The 13,872-nt window shown below is 49.5% G+C and overlaps 1 protein-coding gene across 9 annotated transcripts in view; it reads left to right on the top strand.

Moving 5' to 3' along the window:
• Positions 1-732: 732 nt before the first annotated feature.
• LOC135964633 (ATP-dependent 6-phosphofructokinase, platelet type-like) overlaps positions 733-13,872 on the top strand; it is a 46,310-nt gene continuing 33,170 nt past the window's right edge. For 4 of the 9 annotated variants that reach the window (XR_012417055.1, XR_012417052.1, XR_010577144.2 and 1 more), the window contains exons 1-2: positions 733-1,829; positions 5,094-5,299. The gene's annotated coding sequence lies outside the window, so the exon portion shown is untranslated. The remainder of the gene's footprint in view (positions 1,830-5,093; positions 5,300-13,872) is intronic. The other 5 variants (XR_012417054.1, XM_074000283.1, XM_065518816.2 and 2 more) reach the window with 2 other exon arrangements.

Below are 13,872 nucleotides of genomic sequence, written 5' to 3'. Positions count from 1 at the left end.
AACATGTGCTCCAACCCGAACGAGCCTTGGATGTGAAAGATGCCGGTGCCAAAGGTCGTGCACTGTGAGATTCCACTCACCTTGGACGTGAAAGATGCCAGCACCAAAGATCATGCCAAAAGTCACGCACTGTGTATGATTCTCCTCACAACAGGTGTCCAGAAGGGGCAAATCCAGAGAAACGGAAGACAGCTGGCGATTGCCAGGGGCTGGAGGAAGGAAGGAGCAGGTGCTGACTCATAATGGGTTCAAGGTTTCTTTGGCCGGTGGTGAAAAAGTCCCAGAACTACATACTAGTGGTTGATTGTTGTGCAGCTTTGAGAATACACTAAAAAGACTGAATTGTATCCTTTAATATTGGGGCTTTTATGCTTTGTAAATTGCATTTCAATTTAAAAAGGAACTCAAGAACTTCTTTGGTGTTGATATTTAGAATGTGAAAGAGACAGTATCCAAAACATGTTACTATGTAACTCACGTCCCCAGAGAGTTAAACTTCATTAAAGGGTGTGTTTGAGCCTAGGAGACACAACGATCCTATACTATACGTTATAGCTCATCTCACTGATTTCTATCTCTCATAACAAGCATATTCAGGGAAAACGGACACGTAAACGTGAGCTGAATGCTATGCAGAGGCACATTCCTCTTACCGGGATGGTCTTTAGTGGTGTAGTAAGAGATGCAGTCATAGCAACATTAGTTTAATTTCCATGGCAACAGGAATTTGGCACATTGATGAGTTAGATGTCCCTGCACAGCTCCTAACAGGGTTGCCCATTTCTGTGTGGTGTCTGTGTACATTCTTGCTGTGGAAATAAGTGATAGCACCTGCACAGACACTTGCTCGGAAACGCGCACGAAGCTGGTGAAAGCAGAGGACAGGCGAGAGGGAAGCATGGCTCAGCCCTGGCAAAGGAGACGGTTATTCCGAATGCGGAAGATTCAGGAACACGATCCTTGGGAAGACTGGTGATGTCCGTGGATCTCACCGCTGTCGGGTTGTATCTGCAGCCAGTTACTGGAGCTGTCAGAAGCGCATGTGTTGATATCGGTGTCATCACTCAACGCTTCTGACTTTTCCTGTTGCTGAGGATGATTGCATGTGGTGGAAGCAAAGTGCTGACTTAGCACAGATCATCAGATCCCAGTTCTTTTCTATCAAGGGGGGCAGGGTTAGAACCTCCCTCCCCACTCCCCAATCCCATTGTTGAAAATAATAGTTAGCTTGGGAGGGTTTTTACTCCTAAGGTTGAAGCCGTGCATTTCTAGAGCCTGGGCTGTCAGCTGTGCTGGCTGGGGAATGCTGGGGCTGTGGTCGTCTGGCCGCTGGCAGCCCTGCTGGTGGGTCCTGCCTCTGACGCCGTTCATTTCTGAAGCTTGCTTTCCCTGGTGTTGGAAGTAGCAGCACTGGAGGAACGGCCTCCTTCCTACAGCGAAGCTCTGCCAAGAGAGAAGACACGGAGCGTCTGTTGAGGGATGTGACGTTTGGGTCACCGCACCATGCGTTCTGCTTCTCAGCGGTGCCTCCTGGTTGTTACCATCACCTGGCATTACCCAGGAGGTAACTCGCAGATGCCACACTGATGGAAAGCTACGGCAGCGTGGTTCGAGTCCAGGGCCAGCTGGAGCATATCAGCAAGGTTGGGCTTGGACATATGTGCTCCACCCAGTAGGTGGGTCTGTGGAGCTGGGGTGTCGTGAGAGCCAGAGGGTCCTGGTAGAACCCTGCCAGATGACAGGAAAGAACCAGTGGAATCGAGGCAGGGAGCCGAAGGAGCTCAGGAAGGAGCCAGCCGTCACAGGGCGGGAGGCTCAGGAGCCAGCAGGTGAGTGGGATGTGGCCTCAGGGTGCTGATGGGTTGGTGAAGAGCCTTCTGTGACTTTTCTGAGAGTGTAGTCGGTTGTACGGGTGGGTGCCGGCTCCCGCAGATAGAAGAGCCAAGCGTCCTGCAGGAGACCAACATGTGCACTGGGAGTTTCCAGGTGCGTGTCCTGGCACGTGGCCCAGAGGCCCCTGACAAGGTTCAGTGTACCAGGCACACAGTGGACTGTTGGTGCCTGACCCAACGAGGGAATGAGGGAGGGCCGAGACACAGGTGCGGAGATGCACGGGACGGGGTGCAGTCAGGTGGAGAGTCATGCTGTGGGGTCCGGGAGAGACGGGTTCGAGAATAAATGGGACGGGGGTAGAGTCAGGTGGAGAGTCATGCTGCGGGGGTCTGCGAAATGTGTTTTTGCTTCCATCTGAGAAGCTGGACCTGAGCATGTCTGTGCTTTGACATTTAATCTGTGCACTATCCTCGGCAGGGTGTGTATCTCTGTGGCAGAGGATACCCTGGGCACAGTGGATGTCAGTGGCCGTGCCTGGACTCGGGGTCCGTGAATGTTGCGTGATCGAACGTGTTTGGTACATTCTCAGTTCCTGCCCAGGTGCCTCCCAAACCTCAGGTGTTGTGGCTCCCCACGCCTTTCCCATCTGCGTGTAGCATGACCACCACCTTCCTACCATGTGTTTGTCCTACCACGGCTGCCGTGTCTAACGGACGCTTTGCTCTCCAGCTACTTTCCTATAATCAAAACCCTTGACTTTGCTTGTGTTTCAGAGACGACAGGGTATTAGTCTTTCATGATTGCTCTGAGGATTTCAAAAAGCAAATATACCTTACAGGATGCAAGATATTGGAGACAGTAATTATAGATGACTTTTCTCAGTCTTTTGATTGTGGTAAAATTACATAGCACTCGAACCATTTTTAAGTGTATGGTTTGGTGGCATTAAGAGTGTTCACACTATCATGCCGCGATCATCGCCATCCATCTCCAGAACTTCCCGGTCTCCCCACGCTTGAAACTCGGTCTACCAAACACTAGGTCTCCTCCTGCCCCAGCTCTGGTAAGCACTACAGATTGCTTGCAAAATAGGCTTTCTCAGTAAGAGAAGGGGCAAGGAGAAGAGCTCTCAAGACTATCTTGAGATTTGAGGAAGTGTTTTAGGTTTTGCTCACTGGTTCCCAGTGTAAAGAAACTATTGAAGACGTGGGATGGCGAAGGTAAGGTCTGTGATCTCAGGAAGTGCAGGGCTGGGCAGCACTTGAGGGCAAGTGATGGGGGCACTTGCCCTCAAACCCGCCTGAGATAATCACTTGAGGATGGTGCTGCCTTGTGACGGCTCTGAACTTGGTCTCCTTGAACGTTGCCAAGTGCATAAGCTTTGGCGGTTACCGTCTAGTGTCTGCGGGAGACCTAGAATTTGAATGTTGTTGACTTTAGAACACACTCATTCTTATAACACTCTACCTATTCTCATCAATAGGAAATATGCTGTGTCTTTTTTTTTTTTTTTTTTTTTTTGCTTTAATATTCTGTGTTTCAGTAGCAGTAGTTGCAGCGGACGCTACTTCTAGTTCATGGTTATTGCCAAACACAAGCTTCTGGAAACTGTGAAAAATGAAGGGGGAAAGTGGTTTTCTGCATAAGGCTTTTTTGAACATCTTGTTTTTTTCTGGAATATCTGTCGTGGTATAAAACATTTCCATATTTAGGGGTTTGTAATGTGTTTGATAGTGGTTGGCTTTGAAACCCCATGTTTTTGCATGTCGTGGGGCTGCTTTATCCTGTTATTCTATGATATAGCTAGTTTTCAAAACTATTGGTTATTTCACTTTAAAAACCAAAGCAGCTTACATTATGAGTGTGATTCCTGTAAGAATGTAATTGTAAAATTGATTTGTGTTCAATAAACTTACTGGAATGACTAGTTAGATCAGTGGACAAAAAGATGATAACATGTCAGGTCTCTGGGCCAGGAAGGACTTCCAAATAATACACGTGATACACAGTAATTTCTTAATAGAAGATTAGATTTAGTACATAACTGTTTAAAACCTCTGTATTTTCTATTATAGCCATTCCACAGTGCCCACGGGGTTGGGTTGCAGGACTGCCTATGGATACCAAGGTCTGTGGGTGCTCAGGTCCCTGGTATAAAACGGCATCGTGTTTGCATATGACATACGCACATCCTCCTGCAGACTTTGTCATGTCAGGGTTGCTCGTAACACCTATACCATGGATATGCCATGCGAGTAGTTGTTAAACGATATTGTTTAATGAATAATAAAGTCTGAATGCTTAGTACAAACACCTTTAAAAAGTATTCTTAAACTATGGTTGGTTGAATCCACAGGCCTGGAACCCTGGGATAGAGTACAAACTCTAGAAGCAAAATGAACAAATAAAGAACTTGAGGTCAGCAGTGACGGGTGTGGGATCACACTGAATCTAGTGTGTTCTGCTGTGTCACTACGGAGTCTAAATGGAAACCATTTTTAGCTTAAGGTAAAATAGGTAACAGGAAACACTACAGAATGGGCACGAAGGCTCGCCCCTCATTACCACGTGTTACAGCCAAGTGTCTGCCTCCTGGGGAAGGATCTGTCCTGTGAGGAGACTAGACGTTGATGATTTCCGGATGTGTGAAGGGAAACGCCCTCCGAGAAGCGTGGTTTTGGCCGGAGCACATCAGACGAGAGTTAGCGTGGCATGGAGTTGCCACACTGCCCCTCATGCCTGCTGCTTCTCTCCTCCTCACCGCTGGCCCTGACTCTCACCAAGGAGGAAAGTTCAGCTCCAGCTGAACCCCACACAGGGCTTGTCGGTCTCTAGGGCGGGTGCTGCCTTCTCCTGAACAGGCTGTGACAGAGGAAGGTCTGGCCGTACTTGAGCTGTGAGAGATGCTCTCAGAGATCTAGCATCCTGCAAACCCAGGTGCTGAAGGTTCCTCCTCCACCGTCCTGCAGGGAGAGGGGTCTGTTCCTGCTTCCCCTCAACCTGAGCTGACTTCTTGTCTGTTCTGTACACCTAGCTCTTAAGAGCAGTTATTGTTAAAAATAATCATCTAGCAGACAAACACCATAAGGTGACAGCCTGGGAGGGTAGATGGGGCTGGAGGGTGGTTTCCTGAGCAACAGGGTTCAGTTTTCTGTTTTGGCGTCACTCGACCCAAGGCCCCCAGATAATTGAAATATTGTCAGCAAAACACCCATGTTGTATCTAAGTTTTTTTTTTTTTTTTTTTTTTTTTTTTTTAAGGAATGGGTGCAAACTTCTAACAGGGACCTGACAAAAGAGAAGGATTTCTTCTCTGCAAAGTGAAGGTCGGGGCTGGTTGGCATTTGCCATCTGTGACTAGCAGGGACCCAGGCTGCTGCCCGACTCCTGACCCTGCAACTCCTGCCCCTGTTCCCACCAGCAGGAAGAAGAGCGGGAAGATGCCTTTTCCCCTTTAAGGGGATGAGGTGAGAGTTGCGCCTGCCATTTCGCTGGTCCCTGGGGTGATTCTCCAGCATGGATGGAAGTTGGCTTTGGCGGCCTGAGCCCTGTGAAGCTGGGGTTGCTGTTCCCTGAGCAGCAGGAAGCCTGGACTCTGGGAAGTGGGGTCAGAGGGTAGCCTTTGCTGCATCCACAGGAGGGGGCCCCTCATTCCAGTTGACATCATCACTGCAGAGGGGGGTGTGGGCTTTCATGGTCCATTGATAAATAGAACGTTCCTTTTTTTTTTTTTTTTTTTTTTTTTGTAAATCACATCAAACCCTAATTCCTTCAGCCTTTACTAAAGTTGCATTTTGTAATTCCACATGATTGCATTATACCTGCAGGAGAGAATGCTTCCTGTAAACCAGAAGCCTCTCTGAGGTAATTCTTGGCCCATTCAGTGAGTTCATTTTCCCAAGGTTAAAAACAGCCTCAGGAGGGGTTGAGGACGCACCGTGACAGTCTCAGGAGGGGTTGAGGATACACCCGGGACACAGCCTCAGGAGGGATTGAGGACGCACTGTGACAGTCTCAGGAGGGGTTGAGGATACAGCCGGGACACAGCCTCAGGAGGGGTTGAGGACGCACCGTGATAGTCTCAGGTCCTGGACATGTGCCCAAGGTGTTTGGGGCACAACTTGGTCTAACACATTTTAGGGAGATGTGAGACATCAATATATGTGAGATGTACATTGGTTTGGTCCAGGTTTCCAGGTCACAGGTGGATCAGAGACAGATGCGTTTCCGGTGAGCCTTTCCGGAGAAAGCAGTAAGACCCGCATTTATCTCCGTGTGCAGATGGTGACTTTGAGTTCTGCCCTCTGTCCCTGAGGAATTTCCTTGTGGACCAACGGTTGTGAGGGAGGTACATGCCTTTTTTTTTTTTTTTTTCTTTTTTCTTCCAGTCTCTGTTAGGAGCCTGGGAGGCAAGTTTGCCCTAAGCCGTTCCCCACCTTGTCTTCCCTTTAGCTTAGTGATTTCGGGGTCCTGAGATGTACTTTCACTTCACATTTCTGAGCACACTGGCACTCTAAACAGTGTTGTACGAGGCCGTCTAACTGATTTAGAAGAAGAAACTATTTGGAAGGACTTGAGCACCTTTGTCCTTGAGAGAAACAAGCCTTTGTTTATTTACCCCAAGGCTGTTACGCTGTCCCAGGGCGGGCGGCCTTAGAAAGCTGTGCCTCTCTGAGTGCCTGCCTGTGGAATCTGGTGACTTTGAAGTTAATCCAGCAGCTACATGTTTTGGAAAGCAGATTGTCTCTTAAAGTGTTGATGATTATGATTCTAACACCGGAATTTCAACATGTACTTTCCACCCTTCTTTCTTTGTCTCCTCATACCCTGACATTTGCCCTTAGAGTTCATTGAGGGAGGGTCAGTTCTGGCCCTTTCTTTAGATATTGACCTTGAATGGACAGAATCGAGATTCAGAAAAATCCTTGAGCTGTGAGAGTGTGCCGATATCTATGTAAGTGGAATTCATGTGTTAAACTCAGTAAGAGTTTAAGAAATATCAATTCTAGGCTGGGCATAGTGGCTCACACCTGTAATCCCAGCACCTTGGGAGGCTGAGGTGAGTAGATTCAGTTTTGAGCCCAGGAGTTTGAGACCAGCCTGGGCAACATAGCAAGACCCTGACTCTACAAAAAAGTAGATAGTGGTGGTGTGCACCTGTGGTCCCAGATAGTCAGGAGGCTGCGGCTGGAGGATCACCCAAGCCTGGGAAGTTGAGGCTGCAGTGAATCGTGACAGCACCACTCTACTCATGATACACTGTGCCTGAGTGACAGAACAAGAACCCCTGCCACCACACCCACACACACACACACACACACACACACAATCAATTCTAAATGGACAAAAATGAGACATTTTAAGTGGAAAAACATCCTGTTTGGTTGCTCTACTTAGGTAACTGTTGACTCACTTGCCAGTAAGAAAATGCAGTGACCAGTTCTGCTGGGACCACCTGTTAAGGCTACTCTGGGCCTCATGGTTTGAGAAGGATCTGTCCAGGGGAGAGTGGGAGTGGCTTAAGGGCCTAGAAGCCAGTTCTTGTGGTTCAGCATGACTGCGGGTGTGGAGCTGGGGGCAGGGCTCTCCAGGGCATGAGTGGGTAAACGGATGGGCTTCCAGGATGAGCCCCTGTGACTTTGCCTGGTTTACATCCATCCAATACAGATCCACAGGCTCTTACTCTAGAAGCTTCTGCCCGGGCTGATGGACTGGCCTGGGGCCAGAGGGTGCCTTCTGGTTTAGCAAGAGCACTTAGTCACCTAGATCTAGGATTTATGGCACTACAGGGGACTTGTCACACTCGGAGCAGCAGCCATCTGCATTCTAGACTTGGTTCTAGGCGAAGTATTTTGGAGGCTGTTGGTACTCTGTGTTCTGTTTATCTGTAAAACAAGTTAGAGTTGTAACTATTTTTAAAATTTTGCCACAGAATATGGCAGTTTTGGTAGAGCTTGTCCAGAGGCCCCAACGCTCGGACACTACCACGTGCTGGGGTTGCACGCTTTGTCTGCATCGGCTGCTCCTCCTGCCGTGTCTCTGTTCTTGACACAGGAGCCCATTGAGGCTCGGCCTGTGGGACTCGTGCAGCCATTTGTCCGTGTTCCTCTGAGGTTCCGCAGACTTCACGGTCCCGTGGCAGAGCGTACGGTATCTACTTGCATCCTGATTTCCCCAAACCCCAGGACAGGCCAAGAATTCCTTACACACAAATGCAGAGGGCCCCGTGGTGTGGATTTGCAAGTGACACAGCCTTTCCCCAGCTCGGCCTTCACCTCCAGAGTTGGCTTTAGGGCGATAGAAGCTTCCATCAGACTGGGGGGCCCTCAAGCTTTGGTGGTAGGAATTGGGTGACCAGCACGGATGATACTCCTTTTATATTTGTAGCAATAGTTGTTAACACGACCACGAGTTGTACAGAGAAAGGAAAAAAGGAGGTTTTATTTTCAGAGTAAGTCTGTGCTTTGGGAAATGTGGTCTCGGGGGAGCTGTAAGCACGCGCCCCTCAGGAGCGGGGGAGGTCGCGGCATTAAACGTTCCGGTTTTTGTTCGCTATGTGTGTTCATCGGGTTCATGGAATGTCTGAATACTTATGGGGAAAGTCTAGCACACGCGTAATGAGTTAACCTGTAACATCCATGTTTGCCTTGGGGCTAGCGTAACGTTAGAAATGAGGTGGACTCAGCGTGTCATGTACAAAGGTGAGCTTTTGGGCGCAGACGTTTATGCGCAGCCTCAGTCACAGCCAGGAGTGGCTCAGGGTCTGCGGCTTCTGGCGGGAAAGGACACTCACGAGGCCATTCTGTCCAGTCGGGGCTGCCGGCAGGGTCCCAGGGTGGGGTTGTCTGGTCGGCCAGGGTCGGAAGTGCACCCGGGTCCCGTGGGCAGCGTTCCTCTAAACCAGGTTTCTGTCTGATGGCGGAGGAGACTTCAGGCTGATTAACAAACTGTACAGGAGTTACTGTCGTGGGGCTTCAGGGTCGACCTTCCTCCCTGTGATGCCGGTTACATTTCTCTCCGGGCCTCATTGTAGCCACAGAGAACCCACCTCGTCTGACAGCAGGGGGTGCCATGTTGACATAGTAATTTATTGTATTAACCTTTTTATTACTATTTTAATAAAAGCCTTTTTTTTTTTCTTTTTAAAGAGATAGGGTCTTGCTGTGTTGCCCAGGCTAGTCTTGAACTCCTGGTCTCAAGCAATCCTCCCATCTCGGCCTCCCAAAGTGCTGGGCTTACGGTCGTGAGCCACTGTGCCCAGCCTACAGCCATGTTTTTAAAACTCAGCAGTTTAAAAACACTACTCCTTTCACCCCCTCCAGCAGGCTGGTTGGCCTTGTACAAACTGGGGTGTCAGGACCTTGGTCCTCCTCTTATTTTTCCCTTTCTTTGGCCTCAAGTTCTGATGAGAACAGCAGTTACAAAATGGGCATTAGGTGATTTTTCCTGTTACTAAAGCCAGAATTCTCACTAGTTAGAGATGTTTGTCCCCAGGATCCCAGAAAGCTGTTTTTGAATCAAGCCCATAGCAAATAAGTAAGGAACTAAAGCCTCAGTCCTCTGTTTAGTATCTGGGGAATGGGTTATTGCTGACACCCTTTGATCTGTGCTCACGTGCTGCATCTCGTCACGGGAAGCAGAGTCGCCCTGTGGAATAAAGCCCGGCTCACGGTGGCACGTCGGGATGCTCCGGGCTGTCAATCCCATAGACGGCGGCAGACATGGAGACTCAGAATCGCGTGCAGAGCCCGGGCAACCGGGGTGCATCCTCCTTAGAGACCACACAGCCAGTCAGCAAGGTGGACATCCAGGCAGATGGCCCTGACGGGCTCGCCGCGCGGTGGTGAATTAGGAATTTGTAAGCAAAGAAATGAAATTCGCCTGTGGGTCCCAGCTACTTGGAAGGCTGAGGCGGGAGGATTGCTTGAGCCAGAAGGTCAAGGCCACGATGAGCCATGATTGTAATACTGCACTCGGGCCTGGGTGACAAAGCGAGACTCCGACTCAAAAAATAAAAGAAAGCAAGGTAAACCTTACTCTCCCTAGCAGGAGGGAGAATTTATCAAAGTAACTGCAACAAAAATCTTAGATGATGATGTAATTTCAGTGGCTAAGTGAGCTGTCCAGCCCACGTGGCTGGCTCACAATGCAGCAGACAACGATGCTGCTGCAGCTGCCCTCCCACCCGATCGCTCGTGTACATTTTCTGTTTTCCCATATCTCTCTTTTGGATACGTAGCTCGCTCCTTTATAGCTAAGCATCGGTAAAACAGGTTGCCTATTTTGAGACCTAACTATTGTGTCTTTTAAGGACAGAAAATGAAGCAGGTGACAGGAGCTTGGCAACGTGGTGAATGGAATTAGATGAATATTTAATACTTGGTACCCCTCGGATCCCTTCTTCCTCTCTCATGCTTAATTACAACTGCCACCTCCTAGGACAGACAGAACACTTTCAGTTCTGTGAGTAGGAATTAAACTTTTTCTAAATCAGAAGTTTCAGTTAAACAGTATTTTACATGAATGCCCAGTCCCTAAGTGCTCACTGTACTGGTGTGTGGTGTAGAGGAAGGAATGGGGGCTTGGGGCCGGGTCTATGGTGCAGTGTCCTGGTTCCTGCCTGTGAGATGAGGACCATGAGATGGCCTTAGAAGGTTCAGACTGTGGGATTGAATGGCTCTGCCCACTCCTGGGAAGCCTCGATTCTAACTCGACTTGGCCTGGTTTTAGGGAGATGCCGGCAGCGCTGTCCTCACAGGTCACTGGGAGGGGCTCTGGCACCATCCCCTTCAGGTGTCTCATGATCAGCCCAGCTTGCCCATCTCAGAAGCTGCTGGTCGTGTTCTCGTTCCTGTTGTTTCTTGCCTATTACTTAGGTTCTGTTCATGTGGGGACCTAGGAGTTCCACAGTGAGAGGAGAGCAGCTGAGCCGCCTTCCTGTCTGGACACCAGCCCCACGGAGGACCGTAACTGCTTGAGGTTGGCTTCTGCCCCCGGCCTCACCTGTGGACACATTGATGCAGTGGTACTTTCTAAGCTCCTGGGGTACACAGCGTGGTTGTGTGGATCCACAGGCCACTGTGGCGTCCAAGCACGTGCTCCCAGAGGAGAGGACCCTGTGGGCGCTGATGGTGGGAGCTGGCCGAGAGTCCAGCGTGTGAGACTCCCTGGGACGTGCACAGCTGCCATCTGCCCAGCCCCTCCTGACGCCCAGATGGTCGTGCGATAAATGCACAAAGTGCATCTCCAGCAAGAAGCCGCCAAGTGTCCACATCCGGGATATCCACCACGGTGGCTTTTTGGTGTTAATATGATGAATGTGAGCAGCAGGTGGTCTGCGTTCTGGGTGTGTGTGACTGTGCCACTGCAGTTTGGTTCTCATGTCTTAATGAGCATGAACGGCTCCTGACGAGGGTGGGTAAGGATGCTGTGATCAGAGACTCGGCAGTATTGTAGCTTGAGGAACCAAGGAGGTTTTCTCTCTTGCCAACCCTTCAAGGGGAGGAAGTTCCAGGCTGGTGACTGCTCCATGAAGTATTCAGGGATCCAGGTTCCTTCCAGACCCCTGCTTTGCGTTCCCAAGGACACGGCTGTCCTTGCTGTGGTTGGGACTGGGTGATTACCACGCTGCCCGGGTGGGAGGTTGGGGAGGCTTGGCTTAGGGTGAGAGTGGCCATGATTTACCTAATCTACACAATGACAGGGAGCTGGGAGTAAAGTGTAGCCATGTCCTGGAGGATGGATGATGGATGTTGGTGAACGACTGGCTGCACTCACCACAGCTGGCCCAGGGATGGGAAGGATGGCTGATTGTCGTTCAGCGGTACCTGGTTCTTTCAGATTTGACTTCCTTATGGATTTTCTGCTATAAAGAGGAGAGAGCCTGTGGTTCTAGGCCAAGCATCTCATCTCATAACATCTTGTATCCCTTAAGCCAACATTTATATCAAGTTTTAGAAGTCCTACAAACTGGCAAGCATTTCTCAATCTGGTTTAACCATTGGATTTTATATCTGTGTCTGCATCTCTATTTACATCTATGTGGTTATTTGACACTCTGTAGTACATTTGTAATAGGTTCTATTTGGTGGAAGTTACTTTCAACAAACCCTTGCTGCTACTAGAATTTTCAAGGTTGCAAGTTAGAAAGGAGAGAATAAAAACCACATCTTCTCTAATTTTAAAATTTGTTCCTCAAATCACACCAGAATTACAAATACTACAAATTACAAAAGCAGCCAGAATCAAGGTTAAGAGATTTCTGGGTGATTCTGGCTAATCAGCAGTATTTGCTGAGGTGTGTGCAGCAGAGCAACATGCCAAGAAGCCCGGGATGGAGGAGAGTTGGGAGGCCAGGCTGTGACTTCAGAGGTGCTGTTGCCTCAGGGAGAGGAGCTAGATGCAGAGAGGATAAGTGGCCACAGGTGCGACCACCGCCGTCCTTGCTGCGGTACAGGGGGCCTTAGTGAACTGAGTTAATGAAGTAGGTGAAGTCCATGCAGGTGTCAGAGAATCCAGGCCAGACGCGACGGGTGGAGGCTTGGCGGAGGTGAGGAGCCAGACAGCCTCGCTAAATGTGCGGTGGCTCACTGCAGACAGCACCCATCAGTCGCCAGACAGACGGGCTTGATGTTCAGTCCTTATGACAGCTGCCCTTATCCTGTCTGCCTCCACCTTCTGAGGCCTATAGGCGTCGCAAATGTGTGTTTTTTAAACAGATTTGGATGACTTGCTTTCTGCACAACACACCTGGACAGACGGAGGCTGGTTCTCCACAATGGCACCAGGGACTTGGCAGGGACTGGTGGGGCAGATCCTCAGGGCACAGCACCAGCTCCCTGGGAGAAGACGGTGCTTGCGGGATGAGGAAAGAAGAGGCACACAGTGCTGAGGCGTGAACTCTAGGTTGCTCTTAGACATGACACACATGCCTTCTGGAAGTTTCCACGAAGCACCGTTAAAGCCACCAGTGTGGACGGGTCCTGAGATCAGGAGACCCAGAACAAACTTGTGTTTGAAATCCTTCAGGTGCTGCAATCTCTTCAAAGAGGATCACAAGTCATGTCTAATAATGTTGTAAAATTATTTTTTTATTAAGTGCCATGGCGTTTTTTTGTTTGTTTTTTTTTTTGTTTGTTTGTTTTTTGTAGGGTAGGGCTGGTGTGTGACAGTAAAACAGATGCAGTGACACAGCTGGTGGGTGTTGGTTCTGGGCCCCAGTTGGGCAGTTGTATGAAAAGAAACTGAAAAGTCTCCACAGTGGTATGAACCGAAATACCTGGATTACGTGTTTTCCTGTATTGAACATAAATGCACACGTTTGTATGCGAAACACACATTTTTCTATATGTAATAAAATTCACACCTTCAAGTATTTAGCATAGAAACAGCTGTGCAGCATCTTCTCCCTGCCTACAGCCACCCGGACGTTCTGAGTGGAAACCGCGCTGCTGTGGGCTTTGTGAGTGGTGAGCCGTGCACAGCTATGTGCTGCGTTTGCTGTGTCCACTGACGTGAGCCCTGGTCATTCCTGTTTCAGGTGGATGCTTTCCCTTGTAGTTCCCTTCTCTTGTTCTGTTGGTAAGTTCAGTAAACTCGAGACCAATGGTGAGAGTAGATGTAGAGGAATACGGTGTCGGCAATTAAGGAAAATCCATGCCAGGTGTCACAGAAGGAGGAGGCATGTGAGGTCCTGCTGCCTGTGTGAGCCATGACTGGTGAGGGCATCTGGGCAGTAACTCATCTGGGCTACTTGGAAATGCAGATTCCTGGGCACAGACCTGAGAGGCCCTGGAGTGACCACCCTCCAGTGATTCCACCCAAACTTGGCTATCTTGTCTCTTGGCAGGTCACCCGTACCCGGCTGTCTCATTGACATGCCCGGCCATTGCAGAGTTAGCTGAGTCATCTGCACAGCTGGTGTGGGTGTGCCGATGGGTGTACGGGGCTGGCCCGTCTTCCTTTCTCCCCCTATGAAGTGTTTGAAGGTCTGTATCCTACCCTGTTCTCTCCCTGTCCTCAGTGGACAAGCAGGAGGTTC

The sequence above is a fragment of the Macaca fascicularis genome, chromosome 8 (genome assembly GCF_037993035.2).
Source record: "Macaca fascicularis isolate 582-1 chromosome 8, T2T-MFA8v1.1".
In the NCBI taxonomy this organism is placed as follows: domain Eukaryota; kingdom Metazoa; phylum Chordata; class Mammalia; order Primates; family Cercopithecidae; genus Macaca; species Macaca fascicularis.
This window is presented reverse-complemented; position numbering and strand designations above follow the sequence as displayed.